At 38.4% G+C, this 13,545-nt stretch overlaps 1 protein-coding gene and 1 non-coding gene across 3 annotated transcripts in view; one reads left to right on the top strand and one right to left on the bottom strand.

Annotated features, from left to right (window-relative positions):
- The window catches only part of CSMD1 (CUB and Sushi multiple domains 1), a 1,033,500-nt gene that overhangs the window by 638,780 nt on the left and 381,175 nt on the right, over positions 1 to 13,545 (bottom strand). The window lies entirely within an intron of this gene.
- On the top strand, positions 8,056 to 8,165 carry MIR6634 (microRNA 6634). Its single transcript, NR_105502.1, has one exon. It is a non-coding gene; the product is annotated as a microRNA 6634 (primary transcript).

Here is a 13,545-nt window from a genome sequence, read left to right as displayed (position 1 = left end):
CTGCAATAACCAGCTTATAATTCCCTGCATGTGAAAATAAGTAAAGAGCTGCTGGATGTGCAGAAGCCACTGACTTGAACTTTTCTATCTTTGCAGAATTTTACAGAAACTGATACTATGAAAGGAAATCTAATCCCTGTATTTTTCTGTGATAGCTGTACAACTGTGGTTACAAATCTTTTCACTTCCTATAGTTAGAGAAGATGTTCTCCCTTCTATAATCATTTTGCAATAGAAAGGAGGTCTGAAAGGAGCTATGTCTAAGCACTGTCAAAGAGAAACATGCTTTGATTAGAACAGCATTATATTTTCTGAAATTGTTTCACAGCATCCTTTTATAGGAAATTTCATTCTGAGCATGCAAAACCAACAACCTGCAATGATAACTTTGCACCTTTAGGTAGATTTATTTAAGTCCCACTTCTAAGACACATGAGCATCTTTTTAGCTCAAATTTTTCTGCCACATGTATTTTAGATGTAAATTATGAAAGATTTAGAATACAGTTGTGATATATATATATATATATGTATACCTTTACTATCTATATATACCTAATACCTTTACAGAGGTTTTAGATGCTTCGAACTTCAGAATAGATATGTTTCTAGCAAAACAAAGGAAACATTTTTAGAATTTTAAGGATATGTCATGGTAAGGTCTCTCCATAAGGGAAAAGACAAAAAAGAATTAACAGGACTATATTTTGAGGCTGTACATAATCACGAATTCTAAACATATCTAAATCTGTGTTTAGTATTTTCTAGCTAGAACAAATTTTCTTTCATATGAGTGCTATAAGACATTGCTCTGAATATGGGTCCAACATAAAAACAAGACAATGATTTTTTTAAAAAATTTGCCATTTTTATAATGTGTAAGAAAACAAAGTCCAAAGTAGTTTTTTTCCTGTTACCTGTGCACAGAATTAACATTTAAAAACCAAACTCATGCACACATAAGTTGTGAGGAAAAAGATTCAAAATCATTTATGTGAATTCAAACATTTTTAAGAAGTAGGACAATTTTGGTGCTGCAAGACTGTTCTTTTACTGTTTTAATGTTACATTATTCAGATACAACAACAACTGTGTTAGCTGCAGAATAATGGTCTAACGACATTTCCATTATAGCGTGTTCCTCTTAGGACATGGCCCAGATCTGGTGGGTAAGACCTCAACTTATCTTTATCATGCCACGGGGGAGATGCATGTGCCTGCTTTGCTCCACATCCTACTGCAACCACTTGGCAGAAAACCAGACTTCAGTGCTTTTATCAAGCCAAGAAATTCAACACTCTCAATTCCAACAAGCACGGCAATGGCTTGTATTCAAGAATACTATTTCACATGCCTTTAAATCTCCCTATGATCTTACTTTTCTGCTTCCCCAACTTAAATTAAAACATAAAATTAAGTGGAGTTAGAAACAAAATTCTAGTCTGTGTAATTTTTCCATCATGATAACTAACATTTTTACAGTACCTAGTTTCTATTGAATTATAAAGCCCTGTCTAAACTCAACAGATTCACAAATCTTCACAAATGTGAATCATTTTATACATATCAAATATATAGTTACGTATGAAGAGAAATATATCAATTATTTAATATTTTGTGTTGATACTGTGCTTATTTTATGACATGAAGAAAACAAGAAGGCCATATACCAGAAGAAAAATTATGTGGGTGCCCAGCAGTGTGAACTGCTAAATTTGCCATCTGAAGGGAAGCATAGGCTCACTATTCTTCAGAAGATATTTAGGTCTCATTTAGAAGACTGAACAGGCTCTCAGGTCCTCCCTGTCACAGTATCTGTTCAAACTAGTAAGGAACATATTTCCTTCTAGCATCATGTCCTACATTTTCTACAGAAAGCAATTTGCCATCAAAGAATTTGCCAACTTTCTGAAATCTGAAGAAAGCAAAATGCTGGGCAGAAATGACAACAACATAAATATTCTGCTTCCACTAAAGACATCCATTTCTGCTTAGAGGATTTGGCTTAAGTAACTCCTTTGAGAAAGCTTGCTAAAAATGAAAGGATTTAACTTCAGGCATCTTGCAGTAAGTCTCTGTGCTGAAATGAAGGTCCTCTCCTTCCCAGCACTGTTTCAAGATTCCTCCTCTTCTTTTCAGCCCTGGTCAGAGAAGTATTTTCTCTGCGTATGTTTCTGTGAAATGCTGTCAACACCTCCCTGAGAGTATAGCAGAGAATGAAGATAGAGGCAGGGTACATGGTAAAAGATGAAGCTTCAATAAGGATTCTCAGTATGCACAGCACAAGAATTGAGAGGAATCTCACGATTACCAGGTGGTGTATCAAAACCTCTCTATAGGATTAAAGCTGATGACTCTGACATAGGGCAGTACAGCTATCAGGTACCATGGGCTGCAACCAGTTTCTGCTCTCACACTTTTCCTGCCTATAGTTCTGTGCTCAGTACCCTGGCTTCAGCCCTGCCCCAGTCACCTCTCACCACTGTCCCTTGTGCTGCTATCAGCAGTGATCTGACAGCAGTTTATCTGCAGAACGTATGTTTATATTACTCCTCTACTTCCTGGGAAGAGTGCCCATCTGAAAAACCATGCTTCGCAGTGAGTGGAGGAGCATTTTGACGTGTGTTAAATATGATCTGTCTGCCAGAAGTCCTGTTTCCATGCTGCTCATCATCTTCTGATCATTTGGCACCTTCAAAAACCAGATAGCAAAACAGCGATGCAGACTGCAAAATTACACTTTACATATTCTATATATTTTTTCATTTGTTTCTATATTTGTTATCCTCTGTGATTTTCAATGTTTTAGATATACCACATTATTTTCCTGTTATCTGCTATATTTCTAATCAGCAGATTTTGTAAACTCATGCATCCTAGCACACAGAATAGATTTCATATATTACCACTTTGTAAATTCCAAAGGTTTTAAAGAAAAAGGTTTTAAACTTGCAGCCATCAAAATAACACAACTGTTCTGTTCCCTGACTAAAAGAAAATAAAATAGAGTAACAATTTTACACTATTCCTGTAAATAGTATGATAGATTCCTGTAAATAGTATGATAGATCTCTCAATGATAACTTAATTCATCCAAAAGACATCTGTCCTTTGCTGTGCACATAACAAATTGTGCAAGAAACCAGTCAGTGGGTAGTGTCAGCCATTTCAGGAACTACCTTCCTGATCTTTGATTGAGACTAGTGCAAACCACAGAACAGCTGGCTCTCAAAAAACTGAAAGCTCTTCGATAGTTGGTTGTTGTAAGCACTGACACCTGAGTCCTAGATCACACTGTCAGTGTTTCTGCACTATGACTTCGCTCCAAGGAAGGAGAGGATGTGCTATGACAAAGGAAAACATGATTAAAGGGAAATGTTTGGATTAATTTGTCGTTTCATTATATGTTCTGTGCAAGGGCAAGGTTGCATAGTCCCGAACCATTTTTCCACTGGAGTAGTTGTTATGCGTATCTAAAAATAAAGAGTATTATTTCCCAAATATTCAATAATTCAATTATGAAAATATGTGAAAAGGTAGAAAATGAGTATTTTTTTCTAGTGTAATATACAGGAAACTGAAGCAGGGAAATAAATTTTCCTAAGTTGTACAGTGAAGAATCAAGAGTTATTTTTGATATCTGACATCAGATTTTTCTCTCTTAACTGATAAATTTAAATTTATTTGAAGAAGCAAATGCTCATGCTATTTGTAACATGTAATCTTAACCTTGCTCTTACATGACTGCTGGCAAACTAGTTTATTCAAACCCTTACTGGAAGACAGTATCTATGAAACAAATGAAAGTAAAACTTGCTGCAGGTTCCACTTGATGTGAAGCAGTTTGATCTACTTCATAAAACTCCTCAGTTTTACAGTAACTGACAACTGTTGCCATCTTTCAACACATCTGCTTTCCAAGACTTTGAAGTACAGAACACAGGGAGTGTAAAAATATGCAGTTAGTTATATATGTATTTAAAAAAAAAAAAAAAAGGCTTAATGACTCTACAAAAATCCTTCTGTCATATTGCACTGTGAAAGTTACAGATATGTTTGTTGTTGTTGTTGTTTTTGAGATCAGTAAGGTTGTTGGTAACGTCAGCATCCCCCCTTTGCTGGTAAGTGACAATGAAATCATTCTACACTCCACCTGAACCACAGACAACTGGCTTCACAGTGATTTCCTACCTACCTAAACACACTGAATCATGAAAGTGCATGACTAGGTTAAATCTCTAGCAGAGAAGGGGTAAAAATGATAATGATGCTACAGGATTACAGCAATTTCTGCAAGTCAAGAAAAGCTGTGGCTGCACAGCCTTGGGTGAGTTAATTCTCTGACTGCAACATTTATTTAGCGTAACAAGAATGTGTATGCATGTTTCAAGATTATTACATTTCTTTCATCTATTTTGGACATTGCTTTGTGCTGATCATTTGAATTCTTTACTCTTCTGAACGCAGTTTCTGACTTTCTATTCTTTGCCCATGAGATCTAATTTTATTCAGCCCAAAAATTTTTAGAGATTTTGGAAAGCATTTCACACAGGATAACTTTTTAGGCACCTAAGATAGGAGGTTAGTCTCCTTAAGCTCCCTGGATCAGCAAAAGAGAGCTAGTTTTTTTTTTTTTTTTTTTTTTTTTTTTTTTTTTTAGAATGATTTTTATCATGATGTGCATGCTGCAGAGGATCTAAATGTACATGCTTCAAATCACCCTCTGGAGGGATTCCCTTCTCTCTGTTGACAGCATGGAGTGCCTTCACAGCTGGCTCCCTGAACACAGAATCACAGAATGGCTTGGGTTGGAAGGAATCTCAAAGCCCATCTAGTTCCAACCCCCCTGCCATGGGCAAGGTTGCCAACCACGGCCCAAGGTAGTCGTTTGATGAGCTCACCCTTTGAGCTCATTAATTTCCATAACATACAGAAATTCTGTATCTTTTTAAATCTGTAATGCTGAACTCAGTCTAGCTGGGATGGAGGCAACTTCCTTCCTGTCAGCCCCCATAGGGCTGTGCTTTGGATCAGTGACCGGAACCATGCTGATAACACATGGATGTTGTGGCTGTTGCGGAGCAGTTCTTGCATGGATTGAGGCCCTCCTTGATTCCCACTGCACTCCTTCAGCAAGCAGGCTGAGGATGGGCTGAGGCTAGAAGGGGACACAGCTGGGACAGCTAACGAAAGAGATATTTCACGCCATATAACATCATGCTCAACAACTAAATGGTGGAGGAAGAAGGGTTTTTCCAAAACTGACATTGCTTATAGTCTGGATGGGCACTGATCTGCTGGTGAGTTCTTGCTCTGGCACACTTATGTGTGTTTTTTTTCTTTATTCCTTTACTTACTAACCTATCAGATAATCTTTTCACTTTTACCCTCTGGATCACTTGATCCTGCTGGGGAGTGATGTGACAAAGCAGCTGGGCAGGGTGTTACCATTTGGCCAAGATCAGCCTACCAGAAACACCTCGCTGAACTTGACTGATATCATTCAATAGATTCAGAATTGCAAATGTGAAAGCCAGCAAGAAAAGTCAGATACCCATCTCCACAGCTAATGTGAATACATTCATACAAATTACTTTCCTCTAAATACTAATGCAAAGAAGTACAAAGTGACAATAGTAACAAATAAAAAGTCTACACCTGTGCACGTTCCTCTCCTATAGTAACAAAGATTTCATTTGGCACTTTTAGACACTAAGAACCAAATTCTATTTTTGCGTACTACAGATGCATTTCTACAGAATCTGAAGCCACAGTTGCAAGTCATCTTGAGCTAATGTTATTTACTATTTTTGTAAGAGTCTTCCTTTACTTCAGAAAAGAAAATAAAACTGATAATGCACTTTTTCCCTGCAATAAAGTTCTGAAACATCACTACAGTTTTAGAAGTTAAAGCATTTTCCATAAAAGCAATCAAAATTCTAGCAAGGTTCTGGAAGTCAACAATTTCCCAAGTATAGTTTTACTTTTTTTATTACTGTTGTGGCATTCATGTTATAAGTTATCATAGCTTCACTCTGTGTTGATTGACATTATAATGCATTTGGCAAATACCTGCATTATGACAGACACAGTTTGTTTGCAAATAACTGTTTGTATCCTGACATATTTTTTAATGTACTTAACAAAGAACTGCACTGATTCACAGATCATGGGAAAGTTCAGATGTGCCCAGGTGTGTACTGAAGTTAGGATTATTCAGGCAAGTCACTAAGCAATAAAAGCCAACCAGAAGGTTTTCACTAGGTGTATGCCTTTATAGTAATATCATCATAAACACTAGCAGCTGTGCTTAAGTATCAGTTACAAATGGCTAACAGCGCTAAAAAGTTTTCCATATAAATGGAGGATAAATTTGCATTCAGTATGCCCATTGTAAGTGCAAACTGCATGTTATTACTTCAACCATCATCTGTAGACAAGCAAATCACTCCTTTCTTTTTTCTGCTAAGTTTGTTAATTTATGTTATAGGGAAATGCTACACTAGGATGTCAGGAATTCAGTCAAAATCATCATCATCATTACAATAAACAATCACAAAGCAATGAATAAATAGTGTTATTTTTGTGTATTTAATACTTTGAACTTTTAACTTTGAGTCATACAAAGTGATCTTGTACTGTAATCTTCCACTCCAATATTGTTTTTTATACTGCTGAAAACAGATGCAATCGCTGCAGACTATAATTTTTTCAGGTTTTGATTTCATCAGAAGCAAGATCTAAGTAACATTAAAGCATTTTAATGAAAAAATTCCAAGCAAATATGATTCTGTTCACAAAAATGGGGCCATTTTCACTTGGATCTGTAATAGTCTCAGACCATTAGCCTGAAATCTGAGTGAAAATAACAAAGCTTATCATGAATAATTTTGAATAAATAGCAGGGAATATTCTGCTACAAAAAGGTGCCATAAGTTTTCAATACTTTAATTCCTACACATAGGAGTCCCTTCTTATTTGTGAAGTAAAGCATCAGTACAACTGAAGTCCTTAAATCACGATTTGTTAATGCAGTACTACATTGTTTTAGATAAAATATGCATATCTTTTACACATATTGCATCACTCTTGCTTCAGATGCAGGAGACATCGTGCTCACAGGCTCTCATCCCAGTGGGGGACTTCAACCATACGGATATCTGTTGAAAAGACCACACAGTGAGCTGCAAGAGATCCAGGAGGCTCCTGGAATCCATTGCTGATAACTTTCTGGTTCAGATATTGGACAGACCGACCAGAGGTGAAGCGTTGCTGGACCTGCTGCTCAACAATGCGGAGGAGATCATTAAAGGTGTTAAGGCTGGAGGCAGCCTGGGCTGCAGTGACCATGCCCTTGTCAAGTTTTTGATCTCGAAGAATGTGGACCTGGCAAAGAGTGGTATCAGGACCCTGAACTTCAGAAGGGTAAACTTTAAGCTGTTTGAGGAATTGTTGGCCAAGATCCCCTGGGATGCTGTCCTTAAAGACAAAGATGTTGAGGAGAGCTGGCTACTCTTCAACAATGCCTTTCTGAGAGCACAAGAGCTCTCTATCCCTCTGAATAAGAAAGTGGGCAGAGGAGGCAGGAAACTGGCATGGCTCAGCAAGGACCTGCTGGGCATACTTTGGGCAAAGAAAGGTGCATACAAGCTCTGGAAACAAGGGCATGTCACCTGGGAAAAATACAGGAATGCTGTCCAGACTTGCAGACATGGGATCAGGAAAGCCAAGGTGCAGGCAGAACTGAACTTGGCGAGGGATGTGAAAAACGATATGAAGACATTGTACAGGTACACTGGCCAGAAGAGACAGGCCAAAATGAGTGTACCTCCTTTGGTAAATGTAAAAGGATAAGTGACTTCAACAGATGAAGAGAAGGCTGAGGTACTGAATGAGTTATTTGCCTCGGTCTTCACTGGCAGCCAGGATTCTAACATTTCTCACGTCCCTGAGCCTTGCATCCCTAAACCTCTAGTTGGGGACCGAAGCAGTAAATCCTCCCTCACTGTAAGGGCAGAGCAAATCCGAGACCGCCTCATGAGACTGAATGCGTACAAGTCTATGAGGCCATAAGACATACTTCTCAGGGTTCTGAAGGAGCTGGCTGAGGTGGTTACTGAGCCATTCTCCATCACATTTGAAAAGTCATGGATGACTGGAGGACTGGAGGAAGAGCCTGTGAGCACGATGATGGTCCCAGATGACTGGAGGAAGGGTCACATCATTCCCATTTATAAGAAGGGGAGCAAGGAGGACCCAGGGAACTACAGGCCAATGAGTCTCACCTCTGTGCCTGGGAAGATCATGGAACAAATCCTCCTGGACGACGTGCTTGATCAGATGAGAAATGAGCATGTGATCCAAGACAGACAGCACGGCTTCACCAGGGGAAGGTCATGCCTAACCAATCTAGTGGACTTCTATGATGGAGCAATGGCACTGGTGGAAAAAGGGAAGGTGACCAATGTCATTTATCTGGACTTGAGCAAGGCCTTTGGCATGGTCCCCCACCACATCCTTATCTCCAAATTTGAGGGATGTGGATTTGATGGGTGGACCACCCAATGGATAAGGAACTGGTTGAAAGGCCACAGACAAAAGGTGGTGATCAATGGTTCTATGTCCAGGTGGAGGCCAGTAATGAGCAGTGTCCCCCAGGGGACTGTCTTGGGACCAGTGCTCTCTAACATCTTTATCAATTACATCAATGATGGAATTAAGTGCACCCTTAGCAAGTTTGCTGATGACACCAAGCTGAGTGGTGTAGTTGACACAGTGGAAGGAAGGGATGCCATTCAGAGGGACCTCAACAGACTTGAAAAGGGGACCCAGGTGAATCTAATGAGGTTCAACACAGGAAAGTGCAAGGTTTTGCACTTGGGCCAGAGCAATCCCAGGCATACAGACAGACTGGGCGAAACAATCCTTGAGAGTAGCCCTGCAGAGAAGGACCTGGGGGTCCTGGTGTATGAAAAACTTCACATGAGCCAGCAGTCTGCTCTTGCAGCTTGGAAAGCAGATCGTATCCTGGGCTCCATCAGAATAGGGGTGGCCAGCAGGGACAGGGAGGTGATTGTCCCTCCCTACAAAGTCCCTGTGAGGCCCCATCTGGAGTACTGTGTGCAGGTCCAGGCCCCCCAGTACATGAGAGACAGAGAGCTGCTGGAGAAGGTCCAGAGGAGGGCCACAAAGATGATCAGGGGGCTGGAGCACCTCTCCTACAAAGACAGGCTGAGGGAGCTGGGCTTGTTCAGCCTGCAGAAGAGAAGGCTGCGGGGTGACTTCATTGCAGCCTTTCAGTACCTAAAGGGAGCCTATAAACAGGAAGGGAGTCAACTCTTTGAAAGGGTAGATAACAGCAGGACAAGGGGAAATGATTTTAAGTTGAAGGAGGGAAGATTTAGGTTGGATGTCAGGGGGAAGTTCTTTACTATGAGAGTGATGAGGTGCTGGAACAGGCTGCCCAGAGAGGTTGCGGATGCCCCGTCCCTGGAGGTGTTCAAGGCCAGGTTGGATGGGGCCCTGGGCAGCCTCGTCTATTATTAAATGAGGAGGTTGGCAGCCCTGCCTGTGGCAGGGGGGTTGGAGATTCATGATCCTTAAGGACCTTCCAACCCGAGCCATTCTATGATTCTGTGATTACTCATCACTCTTAATCTCAACAGTAAACTGAGAGTGTATGGCCTGGTTTTCAGAAAGCAAAACCCAAAGAAATTTATGACAGTGTTGGCCAATTCCCAGTCTGCTAGCTTCATACAATACTTCAAAAATGCACGGGACCTATATTAATATATAACATGTACTACATTCTAAAACAAGATATAAAAGTAAATGAAAAATAGATTTGAAATGTATTTCTAATATTAGAACACATTTAAATAATCTTGGTTATTAATTGCAAGACTAGAAAAAATATCTTCAGAAAAAAATGAGACTTCCATTTTGCTGCAGATAATTTCTCTGAAAAATTAACTTTCACTGTCCATAGAGCAGAACTATACTTCATGGATGTGTAACAAATATAAAACTATCAATATATGTTTCACCAATATATATCAATAATAAGCAGTGTGGCTAGCCTATGGTCAGACTTCAGTGTCCTGAATTACTGGATGCCTTTAATATAAACGGTCATGGGGCAAGTAAAGATGGAAAGCAAGTAATATAGAGCAAGTAAATACAAGACTGAGCATAATGCTTTATATTCTTAGGCAGTGGAGACAGTCTCATTTTCTTTCCATGATAATATAGATGTTTATACCTAAAAGTTATATAGACACTTAACTAGAATGCCCAAATACTAATAGGCATTTTTTTTTTAATCAGGAGTGGGGAAAATAAGCACCCCCAGAACATGATTCAGGTGTTATGATTCAGTGATGCTCTATATTTTTCCATTCACTATGTAGGAGTACTGCAATGACATTCCTAGTGTAGCAGTTTTAGTTCTGTGCCTCTGGGATGAACAGACTTATCTATATTGAACACATAGATAAGTGTTATTGTTTTTAACCTTTGCAGACCTGAAACAGCACATGTGGCTTCTTGATCTTCAAAAGAATAAAATGAAAGTGGTCTGCACAAAACATCCCACAAATAAATTTGAAAAAAGTTCCCCTCTAGTAGTAAATAACATTTTATAACATAAAAATAAAATAGCATATAGATAGGAAAAGAATAGAATAAAATTTATACACTCAGGTTCATACAAGGTTACTCAAAGTAAAGATATACAGGACTCAATTAAGCTAAATCAGCATGTTGTGCTTCCAATCCAGTGAATGTCTCTTGTGAACTCAGCATCTCTGAATGGTTCTCAATGGCACAACAGAGCTCTGTGTGCAGACAACTGACCTCTCTGTCTTCAAAACTGCCTAACAGAGTCGTATTTTTGCTGTAACATCACAGGCATCGCAGCTACAACATTCTGATAACTCAATGGCACAGCTTCCAAAATGTCAGCTAGCTCATTTTTACTCCTCTGCTGTCTGCTAACTGTCTGCAGAACCTGTACCTCGAAAGAAAAAAAAAGCTCCTATATTTTTCTTCTTTCTTTCTCCCCCATCTTTTTTCTTCCTCTCCTCCACCTCAAAATAAATAAATAAATAATGTCTTTGATCTTTTTCCAGAATACTCAGTTATTTCCACTGTTTGTATAAGTTATTCAAGCATTGCAATTTATTTTTGCACAATGTGCTTCCAACTTCCAATATCTCTATTGTTTGTACCACCAGCCTGAGCTGTATCATTTATCCAGACAATAGTTCAGAATGGTGAGGAGTGATGTTCTCATCTCACTGTAGAAGGATTTTTCAACTTTCTCTCTTTTAGTTTTCCTTTAACTTTTTATACTGTACAAGTTAATTAGCACTGTTATGAATTCTATAGAAAACAATGATCAAGGAAGTTTCATTTATTATTGTCCTCATCTAACCCATAAATTCTCGTAAAACCTTGATTTTTTTAATATTATTGTTATTAATTATAAATCCAACATTATCTTTATAGTTGCATATACAGTATCACAGACACAAAAGCTGTTATCTAACAGGATGATAAAAATTTCTAAATTACAGCCAACAAAATCATGGCAGTCTACAGACTGAAAAAATGCCACTGAATGAATAAGAAAAAAGAAATGTGGAAGAAAATGTGAAGCACTGATTTACAACCTGTTAAGAAACGATAATAGATGCTGGCACAATCCATGAACAGGACATTCTAGACTCATTGTGAAGACTTATTTCAGGGGACACTGCCAAGAGAAACAAGTAATTCAAGTCACAGAAATCTGTATAAGTCTGTAGACTTCTTCCAATAAAAAGTAATTACCCATCAATGAATTTACATTTCAGGGGGCTTTCTACTTTTTCTGTTTTTGTTTGTTTGTTTGTTTGTTTGTTTGTTTTTAAATAACCTCTATTAATAAAGCCATTATTGGGGTTTTCTTTTAAATCCAAACAGAAAAAAAAAAAAAAAAGTATACTACCAAAAATCTACACCACTAAAGAAAGAATAATAAAAGATGACAAGGCAATTTCTCAGGAAACAGAGATCATCTACTTGAATGCTGAGTTTGGACAACAGTGCAGCTACAAATCCTTACATAATCTGCAGTCACCAAGACTTAATTCAGAAAAGCAAACACAAACTGTACACTGGAATAAAATAGATTTGTTTGTTACATTACCATGTGGCAGGAAACTGAATTCTAAACAATGACTTGTAAAACAAAGATGCTGACCAGATTCTATGCTTTAATTACCAGCTACATCCATAGAAATTATTTTTATTTCTCCCGAAGTACAACAGGTAGTTTGTGTTCACACAATATATAATGAAATATGTTCAATTCTACTTTGTAGTTTCATTTCTCCATTCAATTTAGACACCTGACTAAAAAGGAGATGAGAAGCAGAAGAGTCTGAATCTTCCAGCCTGTATGATGTTTTCTCTAAAGGCTGTGGAAGAAGTAGTTATTCTTTTATATAAGACAGCTTAATTTCCACAGCAGCAGAACATGACTGATGTTGAGTTAAAGAGGAAATCCCTCAGAAAGGGCTCACCTCTCTTAGGTGCCTGCTCTACCAACCTGATTTATTGTAGCCATAGCCAGGCTCACACCAGATGCTGTGTGGTTATCCAATAAACTTGCTAGGATATACCTGAAAAAGTGCTGAAGAGGATATTCTCCATGGTCCCTAACTCTGCCTTTGCCTGTAATTACTGCTAAAGAGATTTCTGAAGAAAGAAACTTTCCTCTAGATACATCCTGTATTGGAAAGAAAGATCATAAAGTTCTACCTCACTTCTGGCTGCTGAGAAACATGACGCTCTTCTCCCAATCTTAATTAGTGTTTTTGTGCCTAACAGTTTATTACTAAAATGTCTATGAAAATGGATATATAAATACAGCCAGTGTATTCCAATATGTTCAAGAACCAACTATTAGAAGACCATTACATATCTGTCAATAACATTTTGAAAACTGAAAAAAGTTCTATCTTGCTGTTCAAAAGTATTTGCTTGTGAATTAACTAAAGATAAAAAAAATGTAAATTTGCGTTCTGGGGGAAGACTTGAACTGTGAGTGTGAATGTCAAATTACAAAATAATCCTGATCAGAAGCAACCTCTGGAGGCCATTCAATTCAATGCTCTACTAAAGTTTGCCTGTTTAGATCAGGTTACTCATGTTGTATCCTGTACAGTCCTGAATAACTCCACTGCTGCACAAACATTCCAAGGAATTCATTCCAGTATTATTTGACCATCCTCATGGTATTATTTTCCCTACATCTAATTCCCACATTCCACCTTGTGTTTGTCAGCATTCGTCCTGCTGCTGTACAGCTCCACTCTCTCCACTTGGTCTTGTTGCATCTGCTCTGCATTCTCCAATCTAGTAGTTGTAGACAGCTTCCCTTTATCTTCTCACAGCTCAACAGATGCAACTGTCCCATCATCTCCTCATACATCATGTGTTCCATCCTTTCTTCTGCAGAACTTCTTCCAGTACAGTCAGTATGCACCCTGAACTGCTGAAC

Source organism: Gallus gallus, chromosome 3, assembly GCF_016699485.2.
Source record: "Gallus gallus isolate bGalGal1 chromosome 3, bGalGal1.mat.broiler.GRCg7b, whole genome shotgun sequence".
NCBI lineage: Eukaryota > Metazoa > Chordata > Aves > Galliformes > Phasianidae > Gallus > Gallus gallus.
This window is presented reverse-complemented; position numbering and strand designations above follow the sequence as displayed.